The 19,904-nt window shown below is 42.9% G+C and overlaps 1 long non-coding RNA gene across 2 annotated transcripts in view; it reads right to left on the bottom strand.

Moving 5' to 3' along the window:
• Nucleotides 1–7,663: 7,663 nt before the first annotated feature.
• LOC138145782 (uncharacterized) overlaps nucleotides 7,664–19,904 on the bottom strand; it is a 101,037-nt gene continuing 88,796 nt past the window's right edge. For both annotated transcript variants that reach the window (XR_011164312.1, XR_011164315.1), the window contains 2 exons: nucleotides 18,253–18,301; nucleotides 7,664–7,742 (listed from right to left, as the gene is read on the bottom strand). This is a non-coding gene — a long non-coding RNA (uncharacterized lncRNA). The remainder of the gene's footprint in view (nucleotides 7,743–18,252; nucleotides 18,302–19,904) is intronic.

Raw genomic sequence — 19,904 nt, 5'->3', positions numbered from 1 at the left:
CTCTCTCTCTCTCTCTCTCTCTCTCTCTCTCTCTCTCTCTCTCTCTCCTTTTTGGGGGAGGGAAGGCAGGGTAATTGTGATTAAGTGACTTGCCCAAGGTCACACAGCTAATAAGTGTTAAATGTCTGAGGCTGGATCTGAACTCAGGTCCTCCTGACTCCAGGGCTGGTGTTCTATTCACTGGGCTACCTAGCTGCCCCAGTCTTTGAGCTTTCTTATTCCTTCTTATTCTGTCCCGTATTTCTCTCCAGCTCACCTTTTCCCACCTTGAGTTAAAGTCACCAAGTACCAGAGAGTATGTTAATTTAATTTGCAGGGTTTTTATCATACTCTTTATAGAATTTGTTTACCTCTCCATTCTCAGCAACCAAGGTCAGTGCTTACCTTAAGTTGCCATTATTTTCATGGTGTTCTTTTTTGCAAATAGTTGTCATTAGCACTGCAACACGTGAGGACCAAATAGCTCATGAGATAATGTTTCTTGTTGCCTTTGGGGGTATGATACAGCCCACTCCGCCAACTCCTTTCTTTTTCTTTCCAAGGAGTTGCTGTGAGGCATCCTGCCTTTGAGCTGCAATTTCCTTCTTTCTTCTGATTTCATTTTTTTAGCAAGAATGTCAAGATTGTTATGATTCAGCTCCTCTAGCAATATGTCTACTTGTTGGTCACTGGAAAAGCATCTCACATTCAGAGTATGAATAGCAAATGAAAGTTTATAGGCAGGCTAAAAAAATGGGCTTTTTAGTACTCTCTGCTTCCCTTTCCTACCTCTCTGCTACAAAAGGGCCCATAAGAGGTCAGAGACTCGTTTTTTGTTGTTGTTGTTTAATGGGTTGCCATGGCCAAATAATTCATCACCAGATGGCCAGCCTACTAGCAATGAGCCTCTCTGTACTTAGCTAGGTTGGTCCTTGGAAAACAAACTTGGTCTGCTTCCAGGGCCATACTAAAATCCTTTCCAGCATGGTAGAATCTGCCATAGTAGAATCTTACGTGCTACTGGCACATCCTTCAGGAACCCAGGATGACCTCCACACCATGATGAGGCATTAGGGTAAGACTTTGTCAGGGAAAGGGTTCCTTTTGGCTCTGAATCCCAGGAACTTCATTCCACTGAGTCAAGATCTTTATCTTCCCTGGGCCCCAGGCTCCTCTTCTGTAGAATAACAGGACTGATCTAGATGGCCTCTAAGGTCCCTTCCAGCTCCAGATGGTCCCTATGACACTGTAGGACTTACCAGTTGGCACTGAGGCTCCTTTAATAAAACAAACTCGTTGAAAGGTACAGATATCACAGCCCTTCTTGGACATATGCCTCATTGCCTCCCCTCAGGGGAAGCCTGGCCCTGAGCATATATGTCACTTAGTGTCTCCAAAGTAGAACAGGATATGGGGAACTTGAGGGATCAGAATTCATAATAGTTGCTCCCATGGAAACTCTACTTGGAAGCTTTGCTCAAAGTCAACTTGTCCAAAACCGAATTCATCATTTTCCTCCGTTCCCTCCCCCTCCTCTGCTCTGTTTCAAACCACCTTCTTCAGGAAGTCCCTTTTTCTGTTAATGGCACCATCATTGTTGGAGTTGTTCTTTGGTCATTTCAGTAGCATCAGACTCTCAGTTACTCCATTTGAGGTATTCCTTGGCCAAGACACTAGAGTGGTTTGCCATTTCCTTCACCAGCTCATTTTCCAGATGAGGAAACTGAGGTAAATAGGGTTAAGTGACTTGCCCAGAGTCACAGAGCTAGTAAGTGTCTAAGGCTGGATTTGAACTCAGGTCCTCCTGACTCCCCATGACCTTTGCCTCCTGGAATCTTATTTAGCTTTCAAGGCCCAGCTCAGACACCACCTCTTTTATGAAGCCTTCCCTGATCTATCTCTTCAGGAGTAGTCTCTCTCTTCTCTGAAGTCACTCTGTATCTATCTCTTTTATCTGCTTATCAAATTCTACCTTACTTTACCTCCTAAAATCATGATTGCCAAAATTCTAAAGAAAAAAATAGGCGACTAGGTGGTACAGTGAATAGAGCACCAACTCTGGAGTCAGGAGGACCTGAGTTCAAATTTGAACTCAAACACTTAACACTTGCCAGCCATGTGACCTTGGGCACTTAACCCCAATTGCCCTGCCTTCCCCCCTCCAAAAAGCAAAAATAAATAAATTAGGAAAAAGTTTAAAAATATTTAAGATAATCTATTTTTCATTAAACCAGGAAAATGAGAAAATCGTGTTGCTTTTTTACTACCCATAATGGTTTATATGATATAGATCATTACATCAAATTAAACTTCCAAAGCACAACTCATTATAACATCTTAAACTCTAACAGACTATTGATTCTTCCCTATTTAAGGAAAAGTTAGATTAGTGGGATATCTTCTATCAAGGTGGAGAGAAGAGGAGTCAAAACGAGGGGGAGAGGGGAGAAGAAGAGAGTGGGGAGGGGAGGAGCTAGGCACTTACTAGCTGAGTGACCCTGGGCAAGGCACCCAACCACTCTCTGAGCCCCAGCAGCATTCTCTGTAAATGAAGGCGTTGGGCTCAGTGGTCTCTAAGGCTCCATCCGGATCTAAATCTTTAATCCTATGAAAAGGGATGTCTGGATTTATTGAGACCCACATCTTATCCCTTTTCAAGTTGGTTTTAGCCTCAGGGTTAAAACATAGGTCAAACAACTTTTGACAAATCTGCTATGGGCATTAATTGGTATACATATCCCACTCATTGATAGAGAATAGTATGTATGTATTTTATCTCCTCTACCCAACTATAAGCTCTTTGAGGGCAGGGACAAAGTCCTGCCTCCTTTAGCACCTCCTACAATGTCCAGCACATAATCACACTTCCTAAATGGTTACATTTATCTGTTGAATTGATCCAAATACTCCAGCCCTTTATAGACTCTCTTCTCTGGAAACTGAGTCACTCGCACTAACCCTTTATAGAGTTAACCCCTAACTCTGTGGGCTCTGCTTACTTATCTGAAGGTTTTACTGCTTCTTTGACATTTTTTCCCTTTTTCTTTTTAATTGTATGCTTTGCTCAAAGAGCCTGAGGGGCTTAAATGCAATAAAGTGTACACTAATTAAAATACTGACAAGAACTGGCAACAATTCCTCAAAGACCTGAAAGGAAAATACACAAAATAACAGCAGCTTTATTTGGACATTTGGTAGGAAGGGCCTTGCACCAGCCCAGGGTGAAGGAAGGAGACAGCTCTATTAGACTGATATAAGAGGTTGGTGTTAAGGGGAGCTTTCAAGCTTACAAAGAGGATTTAGGGCTGGTAGGGACTTCAGGATCCACTGAATCCTCCTCTCCCCCCCACAGAGAAGAAATTGGGACTCAGAGAGGAGAGCAGTGACTTGTCACATGGGTAATAGGGAGTAGAGTCAGGATTTGGCCCCAGGACTAGCGCTTCTTTCACCAAACCACATGATGTCTGGATCTATTATAAGCTATAGATTTGTTCTCCCAAACCACATGTGCACCAGCAGGTCAGGTCTTGAGAGCACAGCTGGCTGTGATGTGGATTCTAGCTCAGGGTGCTAGGGGTACCTTGAGGGAGAGCAAGAATCTATTAATGTTATCAGCTTGGGCCCCCATTCCAATGTGTTCCCCCAACAATCAATTATGACTGATTACTCCCAGTGATGTTAACCATTGAACATCAACTAACCATTTACTTTTTTTTTGGAGGGGGGAGGGCAGGGCAATCAGGGTTAAGTGACTTGCCCAAGGTCATACGGCTAGTAAGTGGTAAGTGTCCAAGGCAGGATTTGAACTCAGGTCCCTCAGACTTCGGGACTGGTACTCTATTCACTGCGCCACCCAGCTGCCCAACTAGTCATTTAAAAAGGAATGTTTACTGAAAAAAAATATAGCCAGCACCAAAATACAAAAGCATGTCCCCTCAAAACTGGGCATGCTTTTCCCTCTATCTCTCAGTCCCTGAGGAGAGAGGACTCAAGATTAAAGGGGTAGCTATAAACATGCCCTTTCTACTTCCGGGTGCTGCATAGCCAATGGATAAGTCCTGCCTCTGTTTGCGGGACGGAGCATCATGACAGATAGGCCCTGTACCAAAGGAAAGAAGACCCAGAAAGGAAGTGACCCCATCCCAGACACACATTTGTCTAGAAAGCCACATGCTCATGGGCCAGCCCAGTGAGGGGAAGGGAAGCATTCTGTAGCTCAGAGGAAGGAATTCTTCTATTGGAGGCTTTCATAGGCATACTCAATGCTGGTGCAGCAGCCAACTAAAAAGGCTTTTCTTCACCGAACGGTAAACAGACAGGAAACAATCACAAAATTCTTGCTCCTGTCATGAAGTGGGGGCAGGATTCTCCATCATCAGTACCCAGAAAGAGGCTCCCCTAGCAAACCCCTGAGTCAGCACCAGGAAGAGTACATGGAGCATGCATGCACGACTGGGTCTCTGCTGCCTAGTTCTCTGTTTTACTTCAGTAAAATGACTTGCCCAAGGTCTCACAGGTAGTAAATGGTAAAGGCTGGATTTAAACCCAAATCTTCTGACTCCATAGGCAACTAGGTGGTACAGTGGATTGAGTGCCAGGCCTTTAGTCAGGAAGACTTATCTTCCTGAGTTCAAATCTGTCTTCAGACACTTACTAGCTGTGTAACCCTAGGCAGGTCACAAACCCTGTTTGCCTTGGTTTCCTCATTTGGAGAAGGAAATGGCAAACCACTCCAGTATCTTTGCCAAGAAAACACCAAATAGGGTCAGGAACAAAAATAACACCTTCTGACTCCAGTAGAAAAGTCCATATTTTTCCCCTTTCCCCTCTTGTCCTGCAGGACCTTTTAGTAATTAAGACTTGAGGACCACCCCAAAGCAGTTGTGTGTTTAGGAGAGCTTGATTGAAAATACTGTAGCTTTTTTTTTTCCTTTTTTGACCCCAGGCTAGGCTAGCCTAGCTTGAGGTATTGAAAGTCTCAAAAGATTTCCCTGCATTTGGACATTAGCTCACTTTTATTATGGCACTTTTTTGTATACATGTGAGCTTTGATTGTATAGCAGTGACCATTCTCCCCACGTCACTCCCTACCCCCATACTCACAACAACTTAGTCAGTAGGTAGGGCAAGTCTCAATGCTCACTTTACAGGTGAGAAAACCAAAGCGTAAAGAGAAGTGGTTTGTCCCAGATCACAAGGCTGCCAGAGTACCATAGTGCCTGGGAATCAAGTCCAAGGCTTCTGAATCTTAAGTCCAACACTTTCCCCCATGCCAGGCTTTTTTGCCCATTCATTATTCACAGACAAACCTTATGCCAAATAACTGTGAATCAGCTTCTACTCTTTCTCTGTGTCTTTCCCTATTACAAGGGAAGGTTCACTGAGTAGCAAGGGGGAAAGGGGAATTTATATCTGAGAATAACTGTGATATAAATAAGAGAGGCATCAACAACCCTCTAAAGATAAATGAAAGGGGATGTTCTGAGAAGGTGCCATGCAGGGGTTTTCTAAATATTTGTTGAATTGGACTAACAAGAGCTGAAGTTGTACAAGCTAACTTTTATTGAGATTGGTTACTGTTAGTGTGAGAGGGAGGGCCAACCGAAGCCATGTTGAAAATGAGAGCTCAGATGTTTTTGATCAACAGTCTGCTGGACTGTCCTTCTTGGCTCCAAACCCCCAAGTCTGAAGAACAAGTCTAAGCCATCACCTTGGGCCTCTTTTCCCTTTTGTATGAGCAAAAATCCTGTGGCTACTCTAATACTTTCTTTAAAAAAAATAATTTAGTTTGGCCATGCTTGGTGGCACATGCCTGTAATCCCTGTTAGTGCAGGAAGCAGACTCTGGTGGATTGCATGAAGTCAGGAGTTCTGAGCTGCAGTAGAACTGATCCAGAATTCATACTAAGTCCAGCACCAATATGATGAGCCGCTGGGAGCAGGGGGCCACTAGTTGCCTAAGGAGAGAAAATGCTTCCTAGATCAGAAAGAAAAAGGGACAAAGATTCCATGCAAATCAACAGCCAGATTGGACTCATGAGTAGCCACTATACTTCCAGCCCAGATGAGGTAGGGAGACCTAGTCTCAAAAAGAATAATCATAACTCGTATTGCTATCTTTTGTTTTTACCTTCTCTACATACCTCACTGTATCTCTCCTCCATTCCTTCCCAAAGAGCCATCCCTTATGATAGTTTTTTTTTTTAATGGGGAAAAAGTTCAGTAAAACTAACATATCAAAAAAGTCTGATATAACATAAACTGCCGCATACTTTCGGTCCCCACCTCTTTAAGAATGGAAAAGGAAGTAGGCATCTTTACACGTCTCTTCTTTGAGGCCAACCTTGATCATTATCATTTCAAAGCCTTTGGCCCCTAATGTTTTACTGTTGTTCTTTCCATTTCTATTAAGTATATATTGTTTTTCTGATTGTACTAAGTTAACTTTTCATCAGTTCACATAAGTCTTCCTATGCTTCTCTGGATCCATCATGTATATTTCTTAACAGCGCAGGAATATTCCATTATATTCATGTACCACAAGTTGTCCAACCATTCTCCAACTGATGTGTGCCTATTTTGTTTTTAATTCTTGTTTATGACATAAAGTGTTGTTAGAAACATTGTGGTATATCAGGCCTAGCAATATAATATGAGATATTCCCACCAGCCTCAACTTAGGCCAGATTACGGAAAAACAGAATGAAAAGGAATACTGTGCTAGTTTCTTCATCTCTTCCAGTGATTTCCAAACTTCTCTGTAACTTCAATAGGTTGCCCTCACCAATCAGATCAACAGTTTTGGGGTCAGCATGCAAAAATCGAATTCTTGATTCAATTCAGTAAACATTTAGGCACCCCCGACGGGCTATTTCTCAAAAGAGTACTTTTAAAATATTGTCTTAAAATTTTATTGATGCCTTTTCTTTTTCTCAAGTAACTATTTCCAGATACAAGGGTATGCTTCCATCTGGGCACGTGCACCCACTCAGCACTTGGGATCTTTGGGGATGACAATCCTCTTGGCAGCTTTCAACCACACATGACTCAGTACTGAAGGACTTGTTTGCTCTGGGATGATGAAACCATCCCATTATCGGTCCCTGAAAAGATGATACCCAGTTGACCCTTAAAAAGGATTGACTTGATCCCATGTTGTTCTCTTTTTGACCCTCAAGTAGCCTCATGTAAGTCTAATTCTTCTTATGAAGTATGGGGGAAGTATGGCCCTTCTCCATTGGAGCAGCTTGTTGACTTGTCCCATATGGCAGCAAGAGCACTGGGGCTTGGCAAGGTGACCCTGAGCCTGGGTTAATGGGTTTGGCTTTCTGTTGCTTTGCCTGCTTCTAGATGACCAAACATAGCTTGTACAAGCTTGGAGGCAATCCTGTGAGTTGAAGAGGTCCAGAGATCAATACGTGTCCTCATTTTGATGCCCCTTGTACTTTGGAAGGAGAGCTAGGCAATCTCAGAGAAGATAAAAACTTATTCAAGTCTTTCGCTTTGTTAATTTTAGAGAGTGCAGCAAATGAACAATGTGACCTTGTCACTTAACCTCTGTCTGCTTCACTAAAAAATGGGGAGCATAATAGTACCTACTTTAGCACATAGTAGGCACAACTCTATTCCCTTGCCCCAATAATGTTTTCTTGTAGCAAAAACACACAGACACAGGAAATAACTCACCTAGTAGAGAGGGAAGGGCCCAGAGAGCACAGCAGAGTGACATGCATTATTCCTATGGGGCACAGCAGTGTGAGGATACTATGAGAAAAGACATCATCATATCAGAAGGGAAACCACACAAAACTATCCCCTTCCCTCCCATTCACTTATCTTTCCTTTATGACAAAGAAAAACTTAAGTTAACCTAACTGACTCAACACTACCTATGATAGTATATGTGTCATTCTGCATCCAGAATTCATCACCTCTGCAATGGAAAGAGGATAATGGGTTTCCTCATCTCTTCTTGGGTTCAATATTGATCACTACAAATACACAGGATTTGATGTAGTGGCATCAAAGATTGAGATCTGGCCTTAAAGGCAGGAACATTTGTGTTCCAGTCCCACTTCTTATATGAACTAGCCATGTAACACTGAGCAAAACTCCTTAAACTCTCAAATGCTAAAAAAAAAAATGTTACAGAGAAGGTACCTACCTATGATATGTCTATATGCAAGCTTTTTATTTTTTTTTTGGAGTCAATTGGGGTTGTGTGACCCAGGGTCACACAGTTAGTAAGTGTCTGAGGCTGAATTTGAACTCAGGTCTTCCTGACTCCGGGGCTGGTACTCTTTCCAGCCTACCTATGATACTAGAGAGAGTATCCACACATGGGAGTTCCCTATACCAGTAAAATCATAGATCAAAGTCCTCTCCATATCCCTATCCTTGAATTCTTTTAATGTTGTTACCATAATCATTGTGTGTCTTACACTCTTGATTTTGCTTACTTTATTCTGCATCAGTTCATATAAGTCTTCCCAATTTCCCTGAATTCCTTGTTTTTCTTTTTTTCTTTTCTGACAGTGAAATATTCCTTTATATTCATCTTTTTATACCACGATCTAAAATATTCCTTTTAATAGGATCCTGGGTTCCCAACCCTTAGTTGGTGATCAATGGACTCACAAGCTTCAGTGACTACAGCAACATATTATAGAATGCTGGACTTGAAGTCAAGAGAGAACTGAATTTGAATCCCACCTTAAGTATTTTTTTTTTTAATGAGCAATCGGGGTTAAGTAACTTGCTCAAAGTTACACGGCCAATGATTTCTGGGTGTGGTGCTAAGTGTCGGAGCCCAGATTCGATCCCCAGGTCATCCCAACACTGGAGCCGGTGCTCTTACTCTCTGTGCTACCTGGCCGCCCCCCACCTTAAGTATTGATTAGATCTGTGACCTTGGACAAAGCACTTACAAGCTCTGGGTCTCAGTTTCTTCATCCATAAAATGAGGTGGTTGTTACCTTTAGTCTCTCAGGCCTCTTCTAGCTAGAATTCCATGATCCTATGATCCCCTAAGCCGCTCATCTAATTATGCCAAATCCAGTCCCATAAAAAGAAGGCCAGCCAGAGCTCAGAAAAACCTGGAAAGATTTATGTGAACTGATGCGTAGTGAAGTGAGTAGAGCCAGGAGAACATTGTACATAGCAACAGCCACAATGTGCGATGATAAACTGTGATAGATTTATTTCTTCTTAGCAATGCAAGGATATAAGACAACTCCAAAGGACTCATGATGGAAAATGCTGTCCATATCCAGAAAAAGAATTGTGGAGTCTGAAGGCAGATTAAAGCATATTATTTGCTCTGTCTCTTTTTTTTCCTTTTTTTTTGTTTCTTCCTTCTCATGGTTTCTCCCATTGGTCCTAATTCTTCTTTACAACATGACTAATGTGAAAATAGGTTCAACGTGAATATGTATGTAGAGCCTATATCAAATTACATACCATCTTGGAGTAGGGGGAGGGGAGAGATAGGGAGAAAATTTGGAACTCAAAATCTTATGGATGTGAAGGTTGAAAACTAGAAATAAATAATTTTTTAAAAAAGAAAAAATGAGGAAAAAACAACACAAAACACTTTTCAAACCTTAAAGAAAAAAGTGAAGGCCAGCTTTTCTCCTGCAGGAAGATGAATGATGCACGTTGCCTTTTTATCTTTCCCACTGTATAGAATATAGGCTTTATCAAGAGAGTGGCTGGGCCATGTGAATGTATTATCTCTCCCCATTGCCTTCTTGCTGATACACAGTGCAAGGAAGGCTGATTTGGGTTAATGTAATTCACCAGTGACTCACTGCCTGGATAGGACATATGATGGATCATTAAGCTGTCTTGGAACTTGTTTCAGGCCCACACCCAAAGATGAAAGCTCTCAATTTGTTTATCTGTGCTCCAACAATAGGCCCACTATTCTCCCTCACCACAACTCAGCTCCACAATCATTCTTCCCATGTCTTTTAGCCACCTACTGAAAATCTGTCTGTAAAATGCAACAAATCCAACACGCTTCCACCCAGTGCTCTACCGACAGGATGACTTGCACATCGTGTCCTCTCTTTCATGACTTGCGCAGTTCCCTTTTGCCTAATCCAACTTTGCTAACCTTCACCTTCATCTTCCATTTTATCTTCTCAGGGTCTCAGTTTCCTCATCTGTCCAATAACAGCATTGATGTTCACCTATTCCCTTCCAACTCTAGATATATGACCGCCATCATAAGAGAATGTTTAAAGGGCAAAACGATGGAGAATTTACCCCACTTCTGTCTTCTGTGAATTTTAAGATAAGCAAGGGCAGTATGACCAGGACTGTATATTATAGGCTTTCCATGACTTACCTAGACAGTCATTGTGAATGGCTGAAGGATGGTAAACCAGAAAACTCTAGATCTAGAGTCAGGGGACCTAGGTTAGGATCCTGGCTCTGGCATTACCAGCGTGACCTTGGGCAGATCAGTCCGTCTTTCCAGACCTCAGTTTCCTTAGCTGGAAATTAAACAATTGGACTAAATAGTCTCTAAGGTACCTTCTAACTCTCTAAATTTGTACAATCTATGAGATGTCATCATCCTTCAATCAATCTTGCAGTAAGGCTTAACTCTCCAAACTTAGCTAGACTGTTTTTCAGAAGACAGATATATATATAGTACATCACTTGACTACACTCAGATATTCCAAGTATGATAGGACCTTCCAGAGCTTGTGATGTGAAGATATAACCTTCAAAACCCAGGCTACAGTGAAGTGTTGGAATAGAACTTAAGAGCAGTATTTAAAGAGGCAGCAGAGCATGGCAGAGGTAAAGGATGTGAGTTCAATGCCATTTGATACTTGCACAGCATTGGACAAGGTACTTCTCTGGGTCTTAGATTCCTCATCTGTAAGATTAGGAGGTTGGCTTGGATGACCTCTAAGGTCCCTTAAAGAACTACATATATGATCTTTGACATCAACAAGTATTTCTAGAGTAAAACTCTTGCTAATAGCTACCATCTTTGACTTGAATTTTAAGGTAGATTGCACAGTAGAAAGGGCACTAGGATTAGAATCAGAGGACCTGGTTTAGAATATGGGCTCAGCCACCTACAAACTGTATCCTTGGGTAATCACTTACTCTCTCTGGATCTAATTTCCTGCCTTTATAAAATGAGGGAGTTTCACTGGATGACCTCCAAGGTACCTTCCAGGTGTCAATCTATGATCTGCATCTTGACATACCTTAAATGACAGAGGCTTAGTCTCTTGCTTTAGTCCGAGACAAATTCTTTCCCCTTTTCTCAAACATCCTCTTTCCTTTGCCTTTTCTGTTTAGAGTCTCCCTCCCTGAAATGATTCTAACACTCTGAATCACCAGTATTATTCCTAAGGACAAGAGGCAGCAGAGTATAATGGGTAGTATGCTGGCCTTTTTTTTTTTAAAGATTATTAAGTTTCTACAAAGGGCTGACCTGCCTTGGTGGAGGGAGTTTTTTCTTTCTATTTTTTTTTTGAGGGCAATTGGGGTTAAGTGACTTGCCCAAGGTCACATGACTAGTATTTGTGTTGTGTCTGAGGCCAGATTTGAACTCAGGTCCTCCTGACTCCAGGGCTGGTGCTCTATTCACTGCACCACCTAGATTCCCCAAGGGAGTTTTTTCACCAGGGAGCTCCCTCGGCCAGTGAAATCAAAGGTCCAGTCATCTATCCCTATTTCGAATTATATGCATAAGCAGAGAATCACGGAAGAAAGAAAGCAATCTGTCATTGCATCAGTCCAGGAATCTTGTATGATTTTACCATATGTATGGCCTCATTATGCTGAAAGAGAGTCTTTCATTTCACCCTACCAAACCAAATACTTCTTCCTAATCAATAAACAATAGACACACACAGGTAGCACATTACATGGAGTGCTGGGCTTGGAGGCAGGAACATCAGTTAGAATCCTGCATTAGATACTTTAGTTGTATGACCCTGGTTGAGCTACTTCACTTCTCTGGGCCTTACTTTCCTCATCCACAAAATGGGAATAATAATAACATTCCCTCACAGCATTGTTGTGAGTATCAAATAAGACAATATATGTAAAGTGCTTTGCAAACCTTCAAATGCTATTTATGAATTTTAATTTGTCTTGTATTCTTTGCTCATTTCAGTCAAATGCATGACTATAAAGATGTGATCTGATTGTTCATATTAATCTAGGCACGAGACAGGGAAAAAATGATTAGGCTGGAGGTGTTTGCCATTGTCTTGGAAGATGTCCAGCACAGATTCCTTAGGGAAGGGATCCTATAGATGGTGAGATTCTCCAGAAGCTCCCGTTTGCAGATGACTCTGTCCTGCTTGTATTAAGCCTTGGAATACCACAGAGGCTCCTAAATGAAATTCACAGCTACTCAGAAGAGATCAGCCTAAGAATCCACACATGAAAACTCAAGAGATGAAGTTTTCCTATTTTCCAGTCTAGGATATACCATTGGATGGTTGCCCCATTGAATTGGGCCATATCTCGGAAAGACAACGCAAATGGACAATGGGCTACATCTAGAGATAAATGTTGGGAAGGGAGAGGATGGGTTTGCATTTGTGAAATAAGTTTCTCTCTAAGGAAAAAAAAACAAAACACCTTTTTTTTTTTTTAACACCACTAATCTTCCATGGCTATAGATTGTGGTACAACACAATCCCCAAAGCATTAAAATAATGGGTCAAAGCATAATGGAGAGACTGTGGTGGGTATAAATTAGATTACAGCAAATACCAACTGTGATTTGCACATAAGAAGTAACATAAATTACCAAAGAGATGTATGATCATAAAAGGAGTCCAGTTATGTAGCAAGAGTGAGGACTGGATAGGCTGTGTGTTGCCCTGGTACCTACACAATCGCTGAAAGAGGGAGGCATTGAAAAGAACACTGACTCCAGAGTCAGATGGTTTGTGTTCCAATACCAGCACCTGATATTTAATAATTGTGTCACCTTGGTTAAGTCATCTAACATCTGTGAAACATCTACGAAGTGCCAAGCACAGTGCTGGGGCTACAAAGAAAGATTAAAAAAAAGTCCCTGCTCTCACAATCTCATGGAGGAGGCAAATGCAAACAACTATGCACAAACACAATATATATGGGATAAATCAGGAGTAATGTCAGAGGGAAGGCGCTAAGGTTAAGGAGGGCTGGAAAAAAACTTCTTGCAGAGGGTAGGTCTTTAGCTAGGAGGTAGAGAAGAGAAGGGAGAGCATTACAGGGATGTGAGACAGTCAGAGACAGAGTTTTGTATGAGGAACAGGGAGGAGGCCGATGTCACTGGATTGCAGGGCACATGGAAGGGAGTAAGGGATAAGAATAAGAAGGGACTGGTTTATGAAGGTAAAAAGGGACCAGTTTTTGAAGGGCTTTAAAAGGCAAACAGGGGCTTTTAGATTTGATCCTTCAGGTAATAGGGAACAACTGAATTGACTGAATCAGGGAGAGAGGTGTGGGAAATGGTGGGACCTGTGCTTAAGGAAAAGCAATTGACAGCTTGGGTGGAGGATGGACAAGAGTGAGAGACTTAAGTCAGAGAGTTCAAGTGGTTGGCTATTTCAATAGTTCAGGTATGAGGTGATGAGGACCTGCCCCAGTGTGGTGGCAGCGTCAAAGAAGAGAAAGGAATGTATAGGAAAGATAATCTGAAGGTAGGAGTGGCAGGACTTGGCTACTGATCGTATAAGGTGGGAGGAGAGTGAAGAGTTGAAGGTCGAAGGTCGTGAGCCTGGGTGAATGGGAGGGCAATAATACCTTCAAAAAGAATAGAGAAATTAGGGAAAGGGGAGACTTTGAGGGAAAGATGATGAGCTCCATTTTGAATATGTTGAGTCTAAGAAGCCTGAGGAAATCCATTTTGAGATGTCTAAAAGCAGCTGGAGATATGAGACTGGAGGTCAGGATAGAGTAGATCTGAGTCATCTGTGTAGAGATGATAATTGAAATATGGGGAACTAATGAGATCACCAATAATATAAAGGGAGAAGAGAAGAGAGCCCAGGCTAGAGCCTTGGGGGCCCCGACAATCATCAAATGTGTCATAGATAAAGATACAGCAAGTGAAACAGAGGAGTGGTTAGAGAGATAGGAGAGGGTCAGGAAAACCTAGAGGGGAGAAGAGGGGGATTGAGTGTCACAAGTCACAATGAGGTCAAGAGGGGCCTCTAGAGAAGAGGACAGGACCAAGGAATCAAGAAAGGGAAGGGAAAAGAGTATAGCTCGTGCAGGGGTGAAGCGTATGCGGAGCAGAAAGGGGGAGGAATTAGAGATCCCAGTGAGCTCAGAGAACAAGGTTTGGGTTCACCAGGCATAGGGAGAGGTGGAATAACAACAGATTATGGTAAGATGAGGGAATTTTAGAGTTCGTGAACATGGATGTGTGATACGTGTGGGTGATGGCAAGATCAAGAGTAGTTATGGTGAGGTGGAGGAGTGAGCCATGGGAAATGAGTAAATTGAGGGATTTGGAGGCTAGGGTATATGTAAAATGAAGGGGTTAGACTGGAGGGCTTCTGGGGTTCCTTCGATTTCTACACACATGATCCTGATACCAGAAGCCATCCAGGATGGGCTAAGTCAGTGCTTTTTTTTTTTTATTTTGCCTTTTGGAGGGCAATTGGGGTTAAGTAACTTGTCCAAGGTTACACGGCTAGTTTTTTTGTGTGGGTGTTAAGTGTCTGAGGCCAGAACTGACCTCTGGTTTTCCTGACTCCGGGGTCAGCACTTCACTCACTGCGCCACCTAGCCTCCCCAAAGTCAGTGCTCCTTAAACTGTGGTTTTTGATCCCATATTTGGCAATAATAAAAGGTTTCTGAATGTGCAATAACCAAAAATTAATTAGAAATCAAATGCACAATGAATCTGAGGTGTTTCTGGAAGCGCTTGCCCATATTACATCATGCAACTTCACTGCAGCTTTGGTTCTGAACACAAAGCATGTGCATTTTGCACCATGCAAGCTCAAGGCAGGCTGCCTAAATGCTAAAAGGGGTCCCCAAGTGGAAAAAAGTTTAAGAAGCCCTGGGCTAGGTGTCTGGAAGAACTAGCACCACCAGAGGCAACATGCTTCTTTTACCCCTTGCTTCTAGTTCCCTCCCCTGATCCCCCAGGCCTAACCCACACTAGGGCTTCCCTAACCTTTTTGCCTTCCTCCTTAACTACCTCCTCCAGCCCTACGCCATCCTAGAACCTCTCCAGGCAGCCAGATGTAGTGAAGAGACACCACCACCTTGTGCCTTGTCCTACTTCCCTACCAACTTTGCCCCAGCTGTTTGACTACTCACAGGGCTTGGATGAGATGTCAGCAACTCAGTTCCTTCTGATGAGACATTACCATCTTTGCTGTCAGTAAATCTTAAAATTCTCCAGCCTTAACCGTGCTCTGGGCAGCTCTGTTCTGCAGTCCCCTGGCGCTGTCATCTTGATCACTTATGTAGCCTGAGGTCCTCTAGGGCAGGCCATACCACTACTGTGCCGTTAGGGTTCTTGGGTCTTTCCATCTGACCTGCAGCTTTCTTTTTCATATTTTCTCTCCCAAATAAATTGTGAGCTTCTTGGGAGCAGGGACCATCTCAGAGTTTCTATCCATATCCCCAGGGCTTGACACATAGATGTATGTCATATAGACATTTTTGTTGTTCAGTTCTGTCCAACTCTTTGTGACTCTGTGGACCATTGAAAGCCCTTAATAAATATTTTCTTCATTCGTTTGTCCTGTGCCCTAGAAGAAAGGTCCAAGCTAATTGACCAGACCCCCTCTAGGGGATATATAAGAAGTGATGGATTGGAGTCATATGGGATGAGAAGGTGCCATTGGGGGAAGGAAAGGAATACGCTCCTGCCAGGCACTGCACTAAGTACATTATGATTATTATCTCATTTGTTCCCCACAACAACCCTGCGAGGAAGGTGCTGTTATTGTCATTCCCAATTTTACAGTTGAGGAAACTGAGGCACAGTGATGTTAAGGTTAAGGGAGCACCCACTTAAGACCAGATCTCTGACCTATCAAAATCAGAGGATGTGGGTTCAAATCTCTGACATTTACTACTTAGGTGACCTTGAGCAAGTCATTTAACTACTCTGGGCCTTGATGTCCCCATCTGTAAAATAGAGGGGTTGGACTAAATCGTGTCTAAGGCCCCTTCTAGTTCTCAGTCTACCTATTTGGATAGTAAACTTCCTGACTTCCTTCTAATTCCCTTTTGGAACTAATCTCCTTGGACTGAGTTCTAATTTTCATGAGGGAAAACTTTCTATTTCCCATATCCAAGAATCCCTTTGGAAACTTGGCTTGAGTATCCTCGCCTGTTTTATTCTTCCAGCACTCCTGGCTCACTCTTGTGACAGCAGGTCTTTCCTCTGTGGGTGATGCCACTGGGACTTCTCAATGAAAATAAGCTACAAAACACTTTATATTTTATCTGCCTCATAAATGAACTGTAATGTTTATGTAGCAAGTAACTTGTCCTTGCTTTCTTTGCGACTTCTCTAGAACCATTAGGAAAGATACAGCTGTAGCCACTTGATTATCTGCCTGCCTTAACAGCACACAAGGTTGGGCTGGATCCAAGGAAAACTGGAGCTCCACAGCTGACCTTGGGACCATTGCCTTCTTTGCACACACTTGGTGAGTGCCTGGACTTGGAGCCACAGAAACACGGAATTGAGCCCTGAGAAACTTCTGAGGTCATCTAGTTCAACCTGTATCTGAAGAAGGAACCCCAGCCCCCACCTTGCTTTTAACAGCATGCCAGAATAGGGCTCATCCTGCCTTGGCTTGGGGGTATCCAGGAACAGAGAATCCATCACCTCGAGAGGCAGCCCATTCCATTTTTGGAAAGGTTAGGATCCAGCCTGAAGTTGCCTCTGCAGATTCCAAGCAGCTACTAGTCCTGCCCTCTACAGCCAAGCAGAACAAGTTTAATTAATTCCTCTTCCCCATGGCAGTCCCTCAGATACTTGAATATGCTAACACATCTACCATCTTTTCTTCTTCAAGTTAAAGATCCCCTGTGCCTTCAACAGATCCCTTACAAGGCATTTTACTGGGGCTACTTAAGTGCTCTGAAGACTGTATCACTATGAAGGCTCAGGATTCTAACCCATTAAAGTGTCCAAAGATAAAGTTGGCTTCCATTTAATAAAATATACATCCTCCAAATAGGACCTCATCCTGATTTGGCTCACAAGATCATGGAATAATAGAAAATCTTCAGTTTGGCTTTTAAAACCTGGCCCCTTCCTGCCTTTCTAGTTGTTTTATACCTGACAGCCCCAACCCCACTTCCATCCAGTGACATTGGTGATCTTGCTGTCCCTTGCACAAAACACTCCAATTTACCCTATATATTACTTGTTTGTTCATAGGTATTTCCATGTTGTCTCCCCTATTAGACTGGAAGCTCCTTGAGGGCAGGGATTGCCTTTTGCCTTTCTTTGCATTCCAGTTCTTGGCACAGGGCTTGGGGCATATTTATTGTATTGTTCAGTCACTTAGTTATATCTGACTCTTTATTACCCCATTTGGGATTTTCTTGGCAAAGATCCTAGAGCAGTTTGCTATTTCCTTCTCTAGCTCATTTTATGGATGAGGAAACTCAGGCCAACAGGGTTAAGTGACTTACCTAGGGTCACACAGTCAGTAATCTCTGAGGCTAGATTTGAAGTAGGGTCCTCCTGGCACTCTATCCACTATGCTACATAGTAAGCACTTAAAAATCTTTATGACTTGACTTAGTAGATTTTGAGTTTAATGGAACTCAAAGGCAGTGTAGACCCACGAATTTCACAAAGAAAGAGATAGAGACTTGGAAAGTCACAAGGTGCCCAAGGTCACATAGATAGTAAGCAAAAGAATCTAAATTCAAATCCAGGTCCTCAGACTCCCTCTTTCTCCCATAGTACATTGTTAATGACCTCAGTGGAGTGGATGAGAAAGTCTTTCCAGCTGCCCACATTTCCATCCTTCAGTCTACCAGGCTTAGCCACAACAGCAGGATGAGAGTCAAACTTATCCTCTTCCCTGGTTACTGTTCCAGTCTATTGCTTTCAGATGTGCCTTTCCCTGTGGCCAGGTGGTCTCTCACCCGGCCTCCTTCATAATCCCTGCATCAATTCATCATTCCAAGCCCCTGGACGAACAACAGGGAAGATTTCCTTTCTCTGGTTCTTAGGAAAGGAAAAATATTTAAGAGAAATAAGACAGAGATAGGTGTGTGTGTGTGGGGGGGGAATTAAAATACTCACATTAATAGGGCCCAAGAGGGGGAGAGCTGTCAATCTGCACCAGTTTCCTCTGTTCAGAAAAAGAAGGGGAAAAAAACTAGATCAGCAGAAGCCAGGGGCTACATTTAAAAACAGTCCTGCTGAGCTTGGCAGTAGGATCCACTTGCCTTCCTAAGGCCTTTGGAACACTTAATAGAGTCCATGTACCTAGTGAGAGCATTCAGAACACTCTGGAAGTACCTAGCTTGGTGGAATAGAAATAACACTGGTTTGGGAGTCTGAAGAACTCTGAATCTTTGTTCTACTCCTTGAGGCCTGTGTAACTTTGGGCAAATCATTTAACCCTTCCAAGCTTTTAATTCCTTGTCTGTAAAGTAGGGATCATAATAACAGAGCAACCTCAATGGGTGGTTTTGAGAACCAAATGAAGTACAGAAAGCATTTGGTCAAGAGATGTGTAACTATAAGCTTTTGAACCATTGATGTGGGAGAAGGAAAAGATACTATCTTATTATTAGATATCTGTGCCAAGAACATCAAAGAAAGAAAGGCCCTATATATACACACCAAAATATACATAACAGCCCTTTTGTAGTAGTTAGAGTGAGTACCCATCAATGGGGGAATGACTTAACAAAATGTGGTATATGGATGTCATGTAATACTGTGGCGCAGCAAGAAATAATGAAAGTGGAACTGGGAGAAGCATGGAAGCATTTGTATCACTTGATGCAGAGAGGAGTAAGCAGAACCAGGAGAACAATATATACAGTGATTGGTTGTATAATCGTTCAGTTGCATCTGACTCTTCATGACCCCATAGACTTTTGTCCATGGGACTTACTTGACAAAGATACTAGAGCAGTTTGCCATTTTCTTCTCCAATTTGTCCCTATTTTACAGAAGAGGAACTGAGGCAAATAGGGATTAAATGACTTACCCAGGGTCACACAGCTGGTAAGTGTCTGAGGTCAAATTTGAATTCAGATCTTCTTGACTCCAGGCTTGGTGCACTATCCACTGTACCATCTAGCTGTTACCATAGAAAACTACCAGAATGCAAATGGAAGAGGGTGGGGGTTGGGAAGCAACCCCACAAAACAACATGTTATGAGAAAGTCACACTCTGAAGAGTCGTAATGACCAAGCTTGGTCCTAAAGAATCAAACATAGCTTTCTCCTCTTCAAAGAGAGGTGGTAGTGGTGGTGCTGGTGCTGGTGCTGGTACTGGTGATGGTGCTGGTGATGGTGCTGGTGCTGGTGCTGGTACTGGTGCTGGTACTGGCGATGGTACCAGTGCTGGTACTGGTGATGGTGGTGCTGGTGCTGGTGCTGGTGCTTCTACTGGTGATGGTGGTGCTGGTACCGGTGGTGGTGCTAGTGCTGGTACTGGTGATGGTGGTGCTGGTACTGGTGGTGGTGCTGGTGCTGGTGGTGGTGGTGGTGCTGGTGCTGGTGGTGGTGGTGGTGCTGGTGGTGCTGGTGCTGGTGCTGGTGATGGTGGGGCTGGTGCTGGTACTGGTGCTGGTGCTGGTGCTGGTAGTGGCAGGGTTATGGGTACAGGATGTTATACACATTGTCAGATGAGGTTACTGTCTGTATTGGATGGTTTTATTTTAACAATTTATTATTGTTTATAGAGGCAGTTAGATGACAGTCAGGAAGACTCTAGG

The sequence above is a fragment of the Petaurus breviceps genome, unplaced genomic scaffold, assembly GCF_028583685.1.
Source record: "Petaurus breviceps papuanus isolate PSGF00001 unplaced genomic scaffold, PetGlider_PUasm1.0 90750, whole genome shotgun sequence".
NCBI classification, from domain to species: Eukaryota; Metazoa; Chordata; class Mammalia; order Diprotodontia; family Petauridae; genus Petaurus; species Petaurus breviceps.
Note: the sequence above shows the minus strand (reverse complement) of the source record. Positions and strands in the feature narration are given on the sequence as shown.